The following is a 15,153-nucleotide window of genomic DNA, read 5'->3' on the forward strand; positions in this document are numbered from 1 at the left end:
CTCGCGGCTTCTCTCCCGCTCGGCCATCCTGACAGCAGGCAGCGCTCCCTCCTGGGACCCCGGACAGACGAACGAGGGAGCGCTGTCATCATGTCGGTGAGGAGGAGAGAAGCCGACCCGAGGAGTGCCTGACTCAATGGCTTCATTTCCACTCGCCCCCACGCAATTTTCACTCGCAATTTGCGAGGGGGCGAGTGGAAATTTTGAGCCCTGCATATAATACTAAAGCTGAAGCTCCTAGACCCGAATAGCATTCAGGATCCAAATTTCCGAATGCAATTTGGATTGCATGCAATGCCATTTGGGTCTGGGAGCCTCAGCTTTACTATTATAGGTATATACTGAGCATTAATTTTTGTTGCGGCATGAGACTTTTGGCATTTGGGAGCCGAATGCAATTTGAAAATTCGGATCCCGAATGCCATTCTGGTCTAGGAGATTCAGTTTTAGTATTAATATCTGTATATGGTTTTCTGCTTTAGTCGCAACAAATATTGGTAAACTCATCCGAAGGAAATTTGGATTTTGTCCGAATCCGAAACCCGAACCGAATTGAATTTCAGATCCGAATCCCGATTTCCGAAATATCCGAAACAAACCAAACTTTTCCGCAGCTTACATGTCTAGCCGACAAACATTGGCTATAAAAAGACACTGCTGGAAAAACTCCCCTATTCTAAACTATACAAGAACCAGTCTATTCTATGATTAAGAAGGCTATTCAGTTCGAGTGCTGACTAAGGCAAAAACTATAGGAAGCGGGGAAAAAATGTAATCCCTGACAGAGTCTCTGTAACAATCTAGAGAGAAAACAAAGAAAATAAGAGCAGGGGGGAATAGAAAGTAAACTAAGAGGTAATAAGGGAAAAAGGAGGAGGGGAGAGGGGTAGGGGAGAAGCAGACAAGACACAAGAGCTCACCATGTGATCTCTTCCAACTTATTGGGTTTTAATGGGGTTAAACTCACAGAAGGGAGTGAAGGCATACTGTATCCATGGAGACCACACAGCAAGAATTTCTTTTGGGATTTCCATGGGGTACTAGTGTGTGGAGTACAACCATACAGCGAGCGGTATAAGCTGTTTCTTCCAAGCCTTTCTAATTATTTGGCAGCTAGTCACAACCTCAGTGCTCCTGCAGTAAACTAGAGGGGCAGAACAGCTAGGAAACCACCTGACAGGGGAGGATGTCCTTGCAGGTAGTTGGTGTCTGATGGGGCATTCTGTACCAGTACATACAATGTAAAAGGGTAGCCCCTTTGCACCTATTGCAATTTTAGTCACAATTCTATGCAACAATTTCAGTGATCCTTGATGTTCCTATTTTTTTCAACTGGCAATGAAATGCACATCCACTAGCACAAATAAATGAACACTAAGATGATGGGTAGTAGTGTGTCTGTACTAGCTTTTTATGATATTTGCCCTGTGAAGTCCTCAGTTTGGTATTATTTACTGTAAAATTGCCACATTATGCCCTGAGTAGAAAATGGCAGTTTACAGCACATGAAAGAAGTTTGCAGAATGTTTCTACGTTCTGCTGATGTCTTTGTTCATTCTTTTAGCAACTGCACCTTGTATTTATATATAGAATAATCTAAACAGCACTTTTTCCAAACATTACATTGTACAATTATATATGAATTATAGACAATCTTTGGAAACCAGACAAAAACACAACTTAAATTCCTATATTTCATTGTGCGCAGTCCTCATCTAAATACATCTTAACCGTATGTATCCAGCAGCCCTGAGAAAATAAATAACAAAACCTTTATGTTGTGTTTTGTATAATTGCTACATATTTGTGTTGCAGCTTTCTCTAAAAAAAATATAATTTTAACAACTGTTATTTTTATAAACCAAATGCAGTTATCACCAGGCAACATGATTCTAACATTTCCTGTGAAACCATGCACAGGAAATGTGAACAATCAAACAGAAATGTCTGAGCCATAATGCGGTGTTATATAGGGAAATGTTAAAATAATAGGCTTCTAAAACATGTCATTTTGGTGTTATTACTGTTTAAGTGATAATCCCATTGACAGAAAGTAATAATACGGTTAATCTTGCCAAACTGCACTGTAGCATTAGGCCTGGTACCTGGGGCTGGCACCCAGCAGGAGTGAGCTTTTACTTCAACTCCTGAACTCTGTAAAAAATTCTGTGTTTCTATGTTCTGTACAAGATACTACCACTCAGTGACTGGTCCTGAGCAGGATATCATTTAAACTGATATACCAACCAGCAGAAAACAGCAGAGAGCACTCCATTAGATCAACAGGATAATGGCTACTTTTTACACTCTCTGGGATAAAGGCTTATTGGGGGAAAAAAAAGCTTTGCTGTTTTCTAATATTTACTGTACTAGCAAAGATGTGACCATTTTTGAACATTACAAATGTAGAAAGGAAGCTGTGTAGTACTACTATGTGACACGTGTACATGGGTGTCAGTTTGATGGGTATCAACAGTCTAAATTGTTCTAAAAATAAATGTAACTTGTATTGAGTATAAATATATAAGTATTGCATAACTATAAAGGTATAAGTATTGTGTTGAGTATATCTACTCTAGATAAAAATAATAAAATATTGTCAAACTTCTGAATGAGCATATTGTAAAGTATGTGCAATAAAAAATTATGCATATGCTGATTAGAACTGAAAAAAATGTTTGTAAATAAAATTGTGAATGTGTGTTAAAAAGAGTTTTAATTAGGTGGACACAATTAGGTGTTTATAGGTTTAGAGAAAAATAAATACATCTTTTCACATCAATTTTCAAATGCATAAATGAAAATTTGAATGTACAAAAGTACAGGTGTTATTAAAAGTATTTCTCAAGCCAAAAATTTCTGGTTTTGTATAGAGTGGAGAAGGATTGGACTACATGTTTTTTTTGGGTGCTATGTGTAGTGTTAGAGAGATTTCCAGTCACTTCCTGTCCTGCTGACAATAGTTTCACCAGAAAAGTGTGGGAAAATCTGCAACAAGGACACAGACAGAAATAATAATTTGACAGAAGTTCTAGTCTTCCCCTACACTACTGAAGGAAAGCCTTTTATTTCTGTCTATGTTGCTGGGAGAGTTCCCCTCACTTAAATACCCATAAAACCTTAATCCTGTCGGATCTTAATTGTGAACATATTTAAAATGTTTAGACCCACTTTTGACTCCAGACCCTTTGCAATCAAGTTATAATCAACCAGTTCTAGAATGGTGTGAACTTTACACAGGGTAAATTATCACAAAAACTGGAAGAAAAGCGTTATTACAATCTACTTTTTAATAATTCCCCTATTTCAGAATCTTAAAATTATAACTTTGAATGTCTAGCCACTAAATTAGAACAGTTATTATAATGGCAATACACCCCAGGGTGGAGATTTTTAATGAATACCTTTCAATACATGCCTCTCCATAAATGGCCACATAAGTTAATCATTTATATAGCACCATTTCCTCAGAAAAGCATTGCCCTATGCCAGATAAAATAACTGCAGCTATGCATTGATAGGCCATGTTTGCACCATAACTCACTCAGCTCACTCCTGGCTGCAAGCAGCTAAAAACAGATCAAACTAAACAATAATACTACTAATAAAAACAATAATAGGAGAGCAGTGATACCTGGAAATGAAACAAAGAATCATAGGGACATTGGATGTACCGGCATATTTTATAAGTCAACTCACACCAAGCAGGGTAGGGTATTTTATTGCTGTAGACCCTAATGAGTGGCTCCCATTCTAAGCAGTGAGGTAATCAGAGCTCTTCCCTGTGTGCTCTACAAATCAATATTCCCTGGAATAGCTCAAAAGTAAAGAAGTGTTCCCGGGGAGCAATGACCTGTGAAGCACACCTAAATCATCTTAGACAGCTATATGCTGAACTAGTCTTTACTCAACAGCAATAAAAATTAAGTGATGTGGGTGGGGACTCATAAAAGTAGGTCAGAAATAATGCCTTTAAAAACATGGGAGCCATGGCTCAGATTTACAAATACCCCTTGAATATAAGCTTCAGTCCAAACCTAGGAGTATTTAAACAATACTGTGGCTGTTTGTCTACAAGGCTTAGTTTAGTACATTTTTATGTACAACCTGATTCTAGCCAATTAAAAACCTGACTAAGCCTAAAAACATCAGTCCTTAAATTTGGTGGCTGCATTATCTTTCCTTTTTTCCTTTCTTTTTCTTCTGGTGGTCCAGCATGTAGCATACTTTTTGACATACGGTGACAATGCTCATTCTCTGTAGTGTGTTCATGAAACAGCAGTGTTCTCACCCTAGTCTTCTCTCTTGGTTTGGACTACAAACCCATTTACTTCTAATTTCCATTACATTGGAAGGAGTGGTTGTGTAGTACACAGAATATAGCTTTGAAACCTAACAAGATTGTTTGAGATATTAGTTCTGTACAAATACACTAGATTTCTATCAAGATCAACAATTATTTCCTGTACTTACAGAAAATGTACTAAGCCTGAAAAATGGAAACTAATGCAGCCATCACATCTTGTTCTTTGGTTTAGACCTTTAATTTGACCATGCTTATCCACTCAAAATTAGTATATCCGTTATGTATCATTATGGGGCTGATTTTCAAGTGTTCACCCAGTGTATAGCTGGGTGAACCATGTTCGCACAACATCACTGCCGTTAGATGAAACCAAAGAACATAGGAATTTCCTATTCTCCTCGGCTCCATCTAGTGGCTAGTTTTCCAGCTATACAATGAGCGAAAACTTAGCTGAGGGGGGAGCTGTGCAGACTCTTTCTCACCCCTTTTTAAGTGATCATCCAAGCTTCACCAATTAGGACTGGAACTTCCACTCCATGGAGCATCAGCAGGAAATCATGCTTCAGCAGCACTGTCACCAGGAACCCACGACATATAGCCACATTCAGTAAACAAATTATCACAAAAACAACTCCATTATCATTAAACATTTTATACATTTATTATGTAGTATATACAACCCCAATTCCAAAAAAGTTGGGACACTGTGTAAAATCTACATAAAAACAGAATACAATGATTGGTAAATCTGGATTGGAAACTCATATTTCATTCACAATAGAAAATAGAATACATTTCAAATGTTTAAACTGAGAAAATTTACCATTTTAAGAAAATAAATAAGGTAATTATAAAATTGATGGCAGCAACACGTCTCAAAAAAGTTGGGACAGGGCCATGTTTTCCACAGTGTCAGCATCCTCACTTCTTTTAACAACACTCTGTAAACATTTGGGAACTGAGGAGACCAGTTGCCGGAGTTTTGGAAGAAGAATTCTGCCCCATTGTTTCCTGATATAGGATTCTAACTGCTCAACAGTCCTGGGTCTTCGTTGTCATATTTTTTGTTTCAAGATGCGGCAAATATTTTCAACTTGTGAAAGGTCTGGACTGCAGGCAGGCCAGTTAGGCACCCAGACTCTTCTACTATGAAGCAATGCATCTATTCCGGTTTAGAATTGTCCTGATGAAATATGCAAAGCCTTCACTGAAAAAGAAATTGTCTGGATGGGAGCATATGCTGCTTTAAAACCTGGATATATCTTTCAGCATTGATGGTGTCTTTCTAGATGTGCAAGCTGCCCATTCAATATGCACTAATGCACCCTCATACCAAAAGAGATGCAGGTTTATTAACTGAGCACTGATAACAAGCCAGAAGGTCACTCCTGTTTAGTCCAGAGAATCCATGGATGCCAAAAATGTCAAATTTTTATTAATCTGACTACACTTTTGCACTTTAAAGTCTTTAAAATTTTACATTGAGGAAGATTATTCTGAAATTGTTTGACCATTTGTAAATTGGTGAACCTTTGCCCATCTTTACTTCTGAAACAGTCTGACTCTCTAAGATACTCTTTTTATACCCAATCATGTTACTGACCTGTTGCCAATTCACTTAATTAGTTGCAAGCTTTTTGTTGCCCTGTCCTTACTTTTTTGAGACGTGTTGCTGCCATCAATTTCAAAATTACATAATTGTTTTCTTAAAATGGTACATTTTCTCAGTTTAAACATTTGATATATTTTCTATTTTGAATAAAACATGGGTTTATGAGATTTACAAATATCATTGCATTATGTTTTTATGTAGATTTTACACAGCGTTCCAACTTTTTTAAAATTGGGGTTGTATATCATGGATCCACCATCGTCATCAACATCATAATTATTTAAAAAATCTTCCTTGTTTAAAAAAACTATATACAGTATGGGTGTCTCCTAAAATGAACAAAAAAAATACAAAACAATCCTATGTAATAAAAACGGGGAAAAGGTCCATGTAGGAAGGCATAAAAAGCAACTAAAGTGAATTGCTTCATTAATCCCTGGACTTAAACAACATCAATTGGTATATCCACCTACATTGCTTCTGTAGTATTATTTTATTCCAATCCCCAACTCTCTTGATCTTATGAACCCTTCCTAGCATAGTGAAAGTGATTCTCATAAAGTTGCTATTGTAACTGTCTAGTGACTGGTGAAGTCACATGATCTGAAGATGTATATATGATCCAGTATTCAAATACTCTTTTGGTTTTACCCACGTAGACCATACTACAAGGGCACGCCAATAGGTAGACAACCCCCGGTGTTTCACAATTAGCAAAGTGTCACACCGACTTAGTAATAGGATGGGTTTAACTACAAATAAATACTGGCAACATTCACATTTCCGACAGTGGTAAGCGCCTGTATATTTACAACAATATCAGATTTAGTTATGACCGTACTCATTTCTTAAGAGATCTTTAAGTGACTTTGTATTTCTGTATGTAATCCTGGGAACATCTCTGATAAATACTAGGATATGTTATCATCATCTTTCAATGGGTATCGATGTGTTTTCAGAATATTTCTTAATACTGCATGTTGGCCAGTATCTGTAGAATCTGTATGAATCTTAAAGTATTGTTCTCTTTATCTTCATATCGCCTTCTTTTCTGACTATTAAAGAGACTATGCCCTCCATTTCATTGCAAGGTATTAACGCCTGTCTGCATGATCTCATCACTGATGGTAATCACTTTTTAATCTGCTCTTCCTGTCCCAGATTTTTAGCCTGTGCCAAAAGACAACACCCTGACATTTAATTTACTGGTATTGCCAAAAATGCAGTCAGGGCTCTTGTTTGAGAGGCTGGTCGGCTTATCTCCAAAATTATTTGCACTTTAATGAACAGAGTGAGATTTCTATCAGCCTTTAGGCTGGCAGAGGCAGCGGGCAGACAATGCCAGCAGCAAGAATGAGAGAGGCCATTCTTTATGATTGGCAGCTGGGTGACAACAGAAGGCTTATCTCTATTATATAGCAAAGGGCTGTCTGTGCTCCTTTACCCTTATTTCTGTCCTTGTGCTTCCCCTCTGCCTTTCCATCTTTGGACACGTTGTTGTTTTTAATCTCTGCAAATCCTAAAGACAGGGTGACCCCTTATCTAGAGCTCATATAGAACTGAACACAGCACTGTATGTTGAATGTTGTTTTTTTGTAACGTTATTAATAAACTGATTGGCAACATTCAGTATAAAAAGTAATAATAGATGCAGGTATATATTGACCAGAACCAAAGTTGTTTCCTTTGTTCTAATATTTGCACCTGCTTCACTGCAGCACATCTTATATCTTTCAAAATAACAATTTAACCATTTGGTGAAACATACAGTACTAAAAGTAAAATCTTACGTACAACAAAATTATTTTGGATCTGAAATATAAAACATTGTTAAAGGATAATAAACATTCTAATGTTAATATGTTTACATTATAAAAGCATAACCATAAGATTTTATAATGTAAACTGAATCTTTACACATGCAAAATTGTTTATTGAACATGCCTCTTACGATATAGCTGGCTACAGCTTACCAAGTATTGAACTCTTCTCCCATAATATGAGATATTTTTTTTAATGCAGCATTCATATAGTATTTATTGTACAAGTTCCTGTCCTGCATGACAATTTACTTTGTATCAACAGGGACCTAGCAGCTAGCTGTCCCAAATGTATTATAATTTCCACTATGTATGTAAGATGGACTATGCATGTGTACAATATAGACAAATTCTCTCTAAACAGAAGGAAGAACAGTTCTATGAACCCTAGAACAGAAATGTGTTCATGTAGCATTGCTCCCCAGCACTCATTTGACTGATCTCTGTTGGCGCCACTGTGATAACGCCCAACCTGTCAACACCCCCATAACTTTGCTATCACGTTATGTCCTTATAACAACAGAACAGTGAATTATGGAAACAAGTGTCACCGGGGTATAAAAACTTCTCAGAAGTTCCAAATCTTTCCCAATCTACAGCCACAAAGGGTTTTTTTTTGTGTGTGTGATATGTGTCCCCATTGAAGATTTTTTTCCATCACTTCCTGTCTCTGTGGCATACTGTCAATGGGAAGAAACATAATTTCTCCAGAGATGCAGACATTAAAAAAAAACTGACAGATCTTTTAACTCCTCCCTACCCCATCCAAAGCTAAAAGAAAGTTTAGGCTAAAGTTGGGTTTAAAAATAAATATGTGACTGTGTAGAGGTAAAGAAAGGTCCATGGCACCAGCTTCAGCAAAGAAAATACCAAGAGATTAAAAAATCCCAGGTAAACCATGTTTTTGGGAATTCCCTTATCTTGCACATATAATTAAATCTATATTAGTGCAAATGTAACTACCAATTCTGCTCCCATCAAATCATCTAAACATGTTAGGAGTAAGGATGACCAATCTGTCATGGGAGTCATTTAGCAATGCAAAAATACATTTTTAAAAATACCATACAGCAGGGAGAGGGTCCTCTTTTTTTGTGACTTTGACACTGGCATAGGAGAAAAAACAATCAATGATATGCTTGTGAGGTGCCTTTATTCTCATGGACAGCAGCAAACACTGCATTGTGGCACCACATATGTTGCATGCGTAATGCATTTTTAAAAATTCTACACTTAGGAGGAAAAGACGAGGCAGGTTTTATCAAGAACTAAAGATGACATTGTATTATTTTACTAAGAATAGCTAGAAATAGTGTGCAGTCAATGCACAGTTCATAAGTAGCTTTATTAGGCTGCAATTTAGAGGCTTTAAAGTATACCTTTCTGACCAGGTTTGATATTACATCCATATTTAGAGTGTAACATAAAACATGATCAGATCTCAAACCCCACCACTGACTTCCCCCACCCCAACACACTTACCTTAATTGGATAGTTTTTTTCCCTGCAGGCTTGTCTACACACAGTCACTAAGAAAGTACAAGTCCCACAAGGCATTCTGTGATTGGAGGAGGAGAGATGATGTCCCACCCTCTCCTCCTCCAATCGCAGAATGCCTTGTATTCTTCAAAAAACATGACATTTTGTGAAGGAGCAATAGTGAGTGGGGGTGGGGGATGCCACTCGAGCACTCTATTGCTCGAGTTGTATCACTCCCTCTTCTCTCCGAGAAGCTTGGTGTTACATGCAGGAGATGGCATGCTACAAGGTAGAATGTAGTGGCCCTCCACACAAAACACAGTTTTTTAACAATAATTTACACACCCAGTGCAGTTAACACACCCATGCATTATACATGAGGATGCCGAATGACAGTCCACAAGCCAGAGCAGAGGGGGGAGATGTGAGGGTTGAACACCAGAGAGTGGAGATCAGGCATGTAAAAGTCCTCATTACCATAGGCCTTGACTTAAACAAGCAATTATCCCTTGGAATTAACGGAATTAACATAGATAATTCCGTTGGCTTCCTGTCCTGTAGACTCTACAGGAAGTGAGGGTATATCTTTCCATTGTAAGGGAAATATCCTCTTAGGGCTGTGCTGGCTTTTTTTCCACTGAAGCCTCAATGCAAGACAAGGCAATATGCCTTGTCACAGATGGACACCATTCACACCACCGCGTAGGGGTGGGGACATGGTGGCATGTGCTAAAGAAAGATCTTATTTCAACGCAGTGGGATACAACACAGTACAACCACCTTACAGTGCCTGTAGAACTGAATGAAATGTCCCTTGTGACATTTCAATAAAGTTCTAAAAAAAAAATGCACAGGGAAATGTGCCGGAACTGGTGCGATATAGAGCAGCGGCTGTTGTGAATGGGCCCTTAGACAGTTGTTCTCTATTATAATTCTCATGGCAACTCAAACTTTTGTATTTACCTTCACTTTTCCAGTGACATTGTTAAACAGGGCAATAAGAGAGAGTGATTCTCCCTAACAGGGACAAAGACAGCAGTAAACACCTGACAACAGGGGCGTAGATATGGGGGGGATAGGGGGGTCCAAACCCCCCCCTCCCCCCAGAGGGTCCTGGCCGAATCTCCCTGATTGTGTTCGGGCCGGCTCGGCTCAACCCGCTATGTACGATGGCCAGCTCTGACAGCTCGAGTGATGAAAGAGCACAGAGCGGCCAGGCTGAACACAGAGCAGGGCTGCCCCGCCCCCATCACCAGCCGACATCAGCCTGAGCCAGGGGGGACTGTGTGCAGGACACCGCGCTGTGAACGAATATCAAAGGACACGGAGTGTGAGCTGACAGGGGGGAGGAGGTTAACCATTGCTGTGCCAGTAAGTTGCTTTAAGATCCTTATGTATATCTATAATTAATGCAGTGAAGTCCAAATACAGGGTGCTCATTGCTGACTGCTTTATTAAAGGTTGAAAAATGCACAATGCAAATATACACTATATCAAAATGAAAAGCATTTAGGTGATTTGCATTCAAAGTCTTGACCAGTCTGGGATCTGCAGGTGAAGCCTGTAAAGTCTGGGATCTGCAGGTCTGGGATCTGGGACCAGTCTGGGATCTGCAGGTCTGGGATCTTGACCAGTCTGGGATCTGCAGGTGTCCCATTGGGGGACATGGGACCAGCTCCCTTGTGGTAGCAGGTATCTTTCAGCCTCACACATCTTAAAGTGACAATAAAGTGAAACCTTTTTTTCCCCCTTCCCAATCCTACTGTAGGGACTTACCTTAAAGGATGTCTCTTAGGACTCATTCACATGAGAAACAGCCGGCACGCACAGCTCCGTGCTGCCGGCTCCGTATGCCGCCCTACGCTCACCCACCCTGCATGTCTGTGCGGGTACTCGTACGCTGACAGGATGGATCCTGTCTGCTTCCAAGACGGGACACCTGTACCCATACGGACCTGCACTTGGGGTGAGCGTAGGGCGGCGTATGGTCATATACTCCCATAGAGAAGGACAGGGGCTGCGTACTAATCACACGCAGCACCTGTCCTTCCTGGGAGCTGCTCAATACGGCCGTGCACGTTTACCCAAATAGAGCTTTTTTGATGCTATATGATCGCTGCTGGTTTTTATTAAAAAAATTTATATAAATGAAAAAAGACAAAAAATTGTGGAAATAAATATTTTCAACTTTTTGTTATACAAAATATCAAATACAATTAAATTTCTTCCTAAAATTAGGCAAAAATGTATTCTGCTAAATATTTTTGGTAAAAAAAAATCCCAATAAGTGTATACTAAGTGGTTTGTGTGAATTGGTACCAATTATAAGTCTTTTGAAAACATGGTTTTTATCCATATGGTGTCGAACAACAAAATCGGTATTGCTCAGGGTAAAGGATTGGTTTAGGAATGATATGTCCGGTATATTTTTTTCAAACCTTGGTGTGTCTGCTACATAAAATCTTATAATTTGAGGAAGCTGTACCCCCCCAGGAAAAAAAATTATCTACGGCCCTGCCTGACAAGGATTATAACCCCTCACCATTCCAAGTAAAAAAAAAACATTCGCCTTTGTTATAGTTTTGAGGATAACATTAGTGGACATGTGTTGCGGAGAGTATATAGAGGAACTGGAAGTTTCACACCCCATTGTTATAGTTTTATCTTCACAAGAGCTACAAAATCTGTTGAATTATAAACTGTTTAATAAATTTAATTTCATCTCAGATAATTTCAATTAATGTAATATGAGCTAGTACTTTATTTTTTGTAAACCTACAGTAAAAGGCTCTAATACATTTAATGTTCAGTATTAATACAGGTAATTGCTTCTAATTATGCCATTTTCACTCTAATAAAATGTATAATGACACCAAAGATAAGACATTTATGCTTATCTTTCAACTTTTCTAAAAGTATTCTGTTTAATCACTGTGAAAATAGAAGAACTGCATTATGCTTAACCCCTCCAGTATTAAGAATGTATTGGCCATACCTAGGTATCCATATTCCCACGTCGGCGACCAATTTATACTCCTTAAATTTAACACCTATAATGCAGTCTATAGCTTCCGATCTGCAAAAATGGAAAGATTTACCACTGTCCTTATTGGGCAGAGGACATCTCCTCAGAATGATCAGCTTTCCCCGCCTATTGTATCCGATGCAAATTTTACCGGTTTTGTTTAAACACAAGGACATCAAAATTCTTATGAGCAACTTCCTCAAATTCATTTGGAGAGGTAAAAAACACCGTATAGCAGCCCACAAATTATATAAACCCAACCTGCGGCTTGGCATTAACCTACCTAATATACGTCTATACAACTTGGCATGTCTGTTCAGACATGCACGGGACTGGCTGTTACAAACTTCTCACTACTCAAATACGAGGCTGGAACAGGGGGCTGTCTCCCCGTGGTCCCTTTCAGGCATTCTCCACACACCATTCCCATTACTACCCCCCAACATTAAACATAATATACTTTTCAAAGACACGATCGCCACATGGAAGGAAATCCGTAAATACTTAGGGATTCCCGGCTGTGTTTCTCCCCTCATGCCGATAACCTCAACCCCAGGATTTCCACAAGGTGCCACCTCTAAAGTATTTCGCATTTGGGAAGCTAAGGGTCTAAATAGCCTACAACACTTTTTGTCTCCACAAGGTACAATCACCTCCTTCCATACTTTACAATCAGACTATAACATCCCCTCATCACACCTACTGCAATACTACCAGATCTACTATTTTATGCGCAAGCACCTCCCCTCACTGAAGATGATTAATCCCCCCATATCATACACTCGCTTAGTACATCCTAGAGAAACTAAACTAACACTATCTCAGACTTACAATATCCTTAGGGAACATGACACCACCACTATACAACCAGTCCCTAACGGTGGGCGGAGCGAAACGCGTCTACCCGTTAATGTGTGTTATGTGACCCACACAGACAACCGCTTCCCTGAGAGACTGCTGACTGCAACCCGAAAGAAAACAACGACGGAGAGACATCATCTCCTCTAAACCACAAATTTAATCAGAAAACCCCCTACAAAATCCTCCCCCTACAACTGAGCCATACATTAACAACAAACGTTGAAATCACAGGACTTCCATCTGGATATCTGGACTCGCAAAGGAGGGGAATGAGACGACCAACTGTGAGTACGGCTGACTATAAAACAAACTTAAAATAGTCCATCACAGGTCTCCCCCTCCAAAAAATACCTACCACCACGGGAGGAATTTACTGATATAGGGGACGGTTTAGAGGATTCAGGAAACCAAGTGAAGGACTTTTTTCTCCTTAAAGAGATTTATAAAGAACATGGATACATGAAAATCCATGACTACACCTTACCTATACAGGAATGTGTCCCCTTGCTCTATCCATGGTGAATTACAGAGACTTCCTATACTAATCACCAACTGATAGATAGTATCCATCAGACATCGGGATACCTGTACAAGGAGTTGCCCTACTTGATCTATTTTGTCTATACTCTAAATCATCGTCTGTCAAGGGGTTTAGCACTGATCACTATCAGGTGCTTTATTTGGGAGTACTCCCTCGTTTCTGCAGGGATTAAGCTTGGTCGCAGTGTGTGTGGGGCCCAAAGTGTGTATGAATGAATGTTTTGAGTATCCGCAAGATATATCCACAATCACCCCACATATGAATATCCCTAGTCTAAGACCGAATACAGACACAATTCACTTTCATCTACCAACCCTTTCACCACCACAAAGAACCCTAACAAGTCCCCAACACACACTCACTGTGAGAACATCCAAGAACCCTTGATGTGTGATTTATGCTCTGTGTGTTTTCTTCTTCTTAGTTTTTCTAATTACTTAATCCTTATTAACCAGATAGTCGATTTTGACACTAATGTCATGGATGACCTCCACCTCTAATATATGCCATTGACAGAAGATGTCGGTTTACCGATATCTCCAGTGCCAGGGAGCATCTTAGTCTAATAGATGACATCTGACCTCTTGACTAAATGAAAATATGTTATATGACTTATTGTTGCATTAAGCTGTATTGTTTATCATCAATAAAATCTTATTGCTAAAAAAAAAAAAAGAATGTATTGGCTGCCACATTCTTACAGACAACAGTAAAGCATGCCTGAAGGGTACTAATAACATGGGACTATTTAATTGCAAATGTATCCAACGTCTCATTAATGTAAAACATAGTGACTTTGAATGTTTTTCACCTCTCCACATGCTGTCTACTTCACAGGGTGGGGAACTGGTGTACAGAGAGTGTTGCTGAGTGCTATGGAGGGAATGCTGAACCTAGAGGTGAAACTAGTGCTGGGCCAATGGGGCATGCTCTCAGGAGGACTTCCTGTTCCCCCCTATCACCTGTCCTGATCTGGCACATTATAAAAGGGACTACCAAAACAACCATATAACCATCAGTGAGAACCATTTAGTACTTATATCTAGTACCTCGGTTCACATATTTCTTTAGTTCATCATAACAGGACAAATAGAAATTAAAGCACATCTTAAGCCGAGACCAAATTTTAAATATATTGCAGCTTACCAATCCTTACATGTGGTGGCAGCATTAGTGTTTTTTTAAGTGACAACTCTGTTCCTCCATATATACAGAACTGAGAATTGTCAACCTAGGACAGGAAGAATTACTGGCAGGATCACAAGATAAAAATAAAGGCAAAAAATTTAAATAAAGAAAAAAACAACTAACAAAGGAAACTAATGCAGCCACTATATCTGATGGACTGATAAGATGCAGTATACAACATTTGTGAGTGTAGATACAATTTAAAGTATATATCTGCAGGAATTAACAGTGATTGTAAATCCACCTACAGGCTGCAAACTTTTACCCAGACACTGCTGTGATCATAAATATACATAAAACAAAAAAAATAAAAATAATATA

The 15,153-nt window shown here is 38.9% G+C and overlaps 1 protein-coding gene across 1 annotated transcript in view; it reads right to left on the bottom strand.

Moving 5' to 3' along the window:
• The window catches only part of PLXNA4 (plexin A4), a 580,559-nt gene that overhangs the window by 51,687 nt on the left and 513,719 nt on the right, over positions 1-15,153 (bottom strand). The gene's annotated exons all lie outside the window — the stretch shown is intronic.

This window comes from Nanorana parkeri, unplaced genomic scaffold (genome assembly GCF_000935625.1).
Source record: "Nanorana parkeri isolate BGI_ZX_2015 unplaced genomic scaffold, ASM93562v1 scaffold26, whole genome shotgun sequence".
In the NCBI taxonomy this organism is placed as follows: Eukaryota; Metazoa; Chordata; class Amphibia; order Anura; family Dicroglossidae; genus Nanorana; species Nanorana parkeri.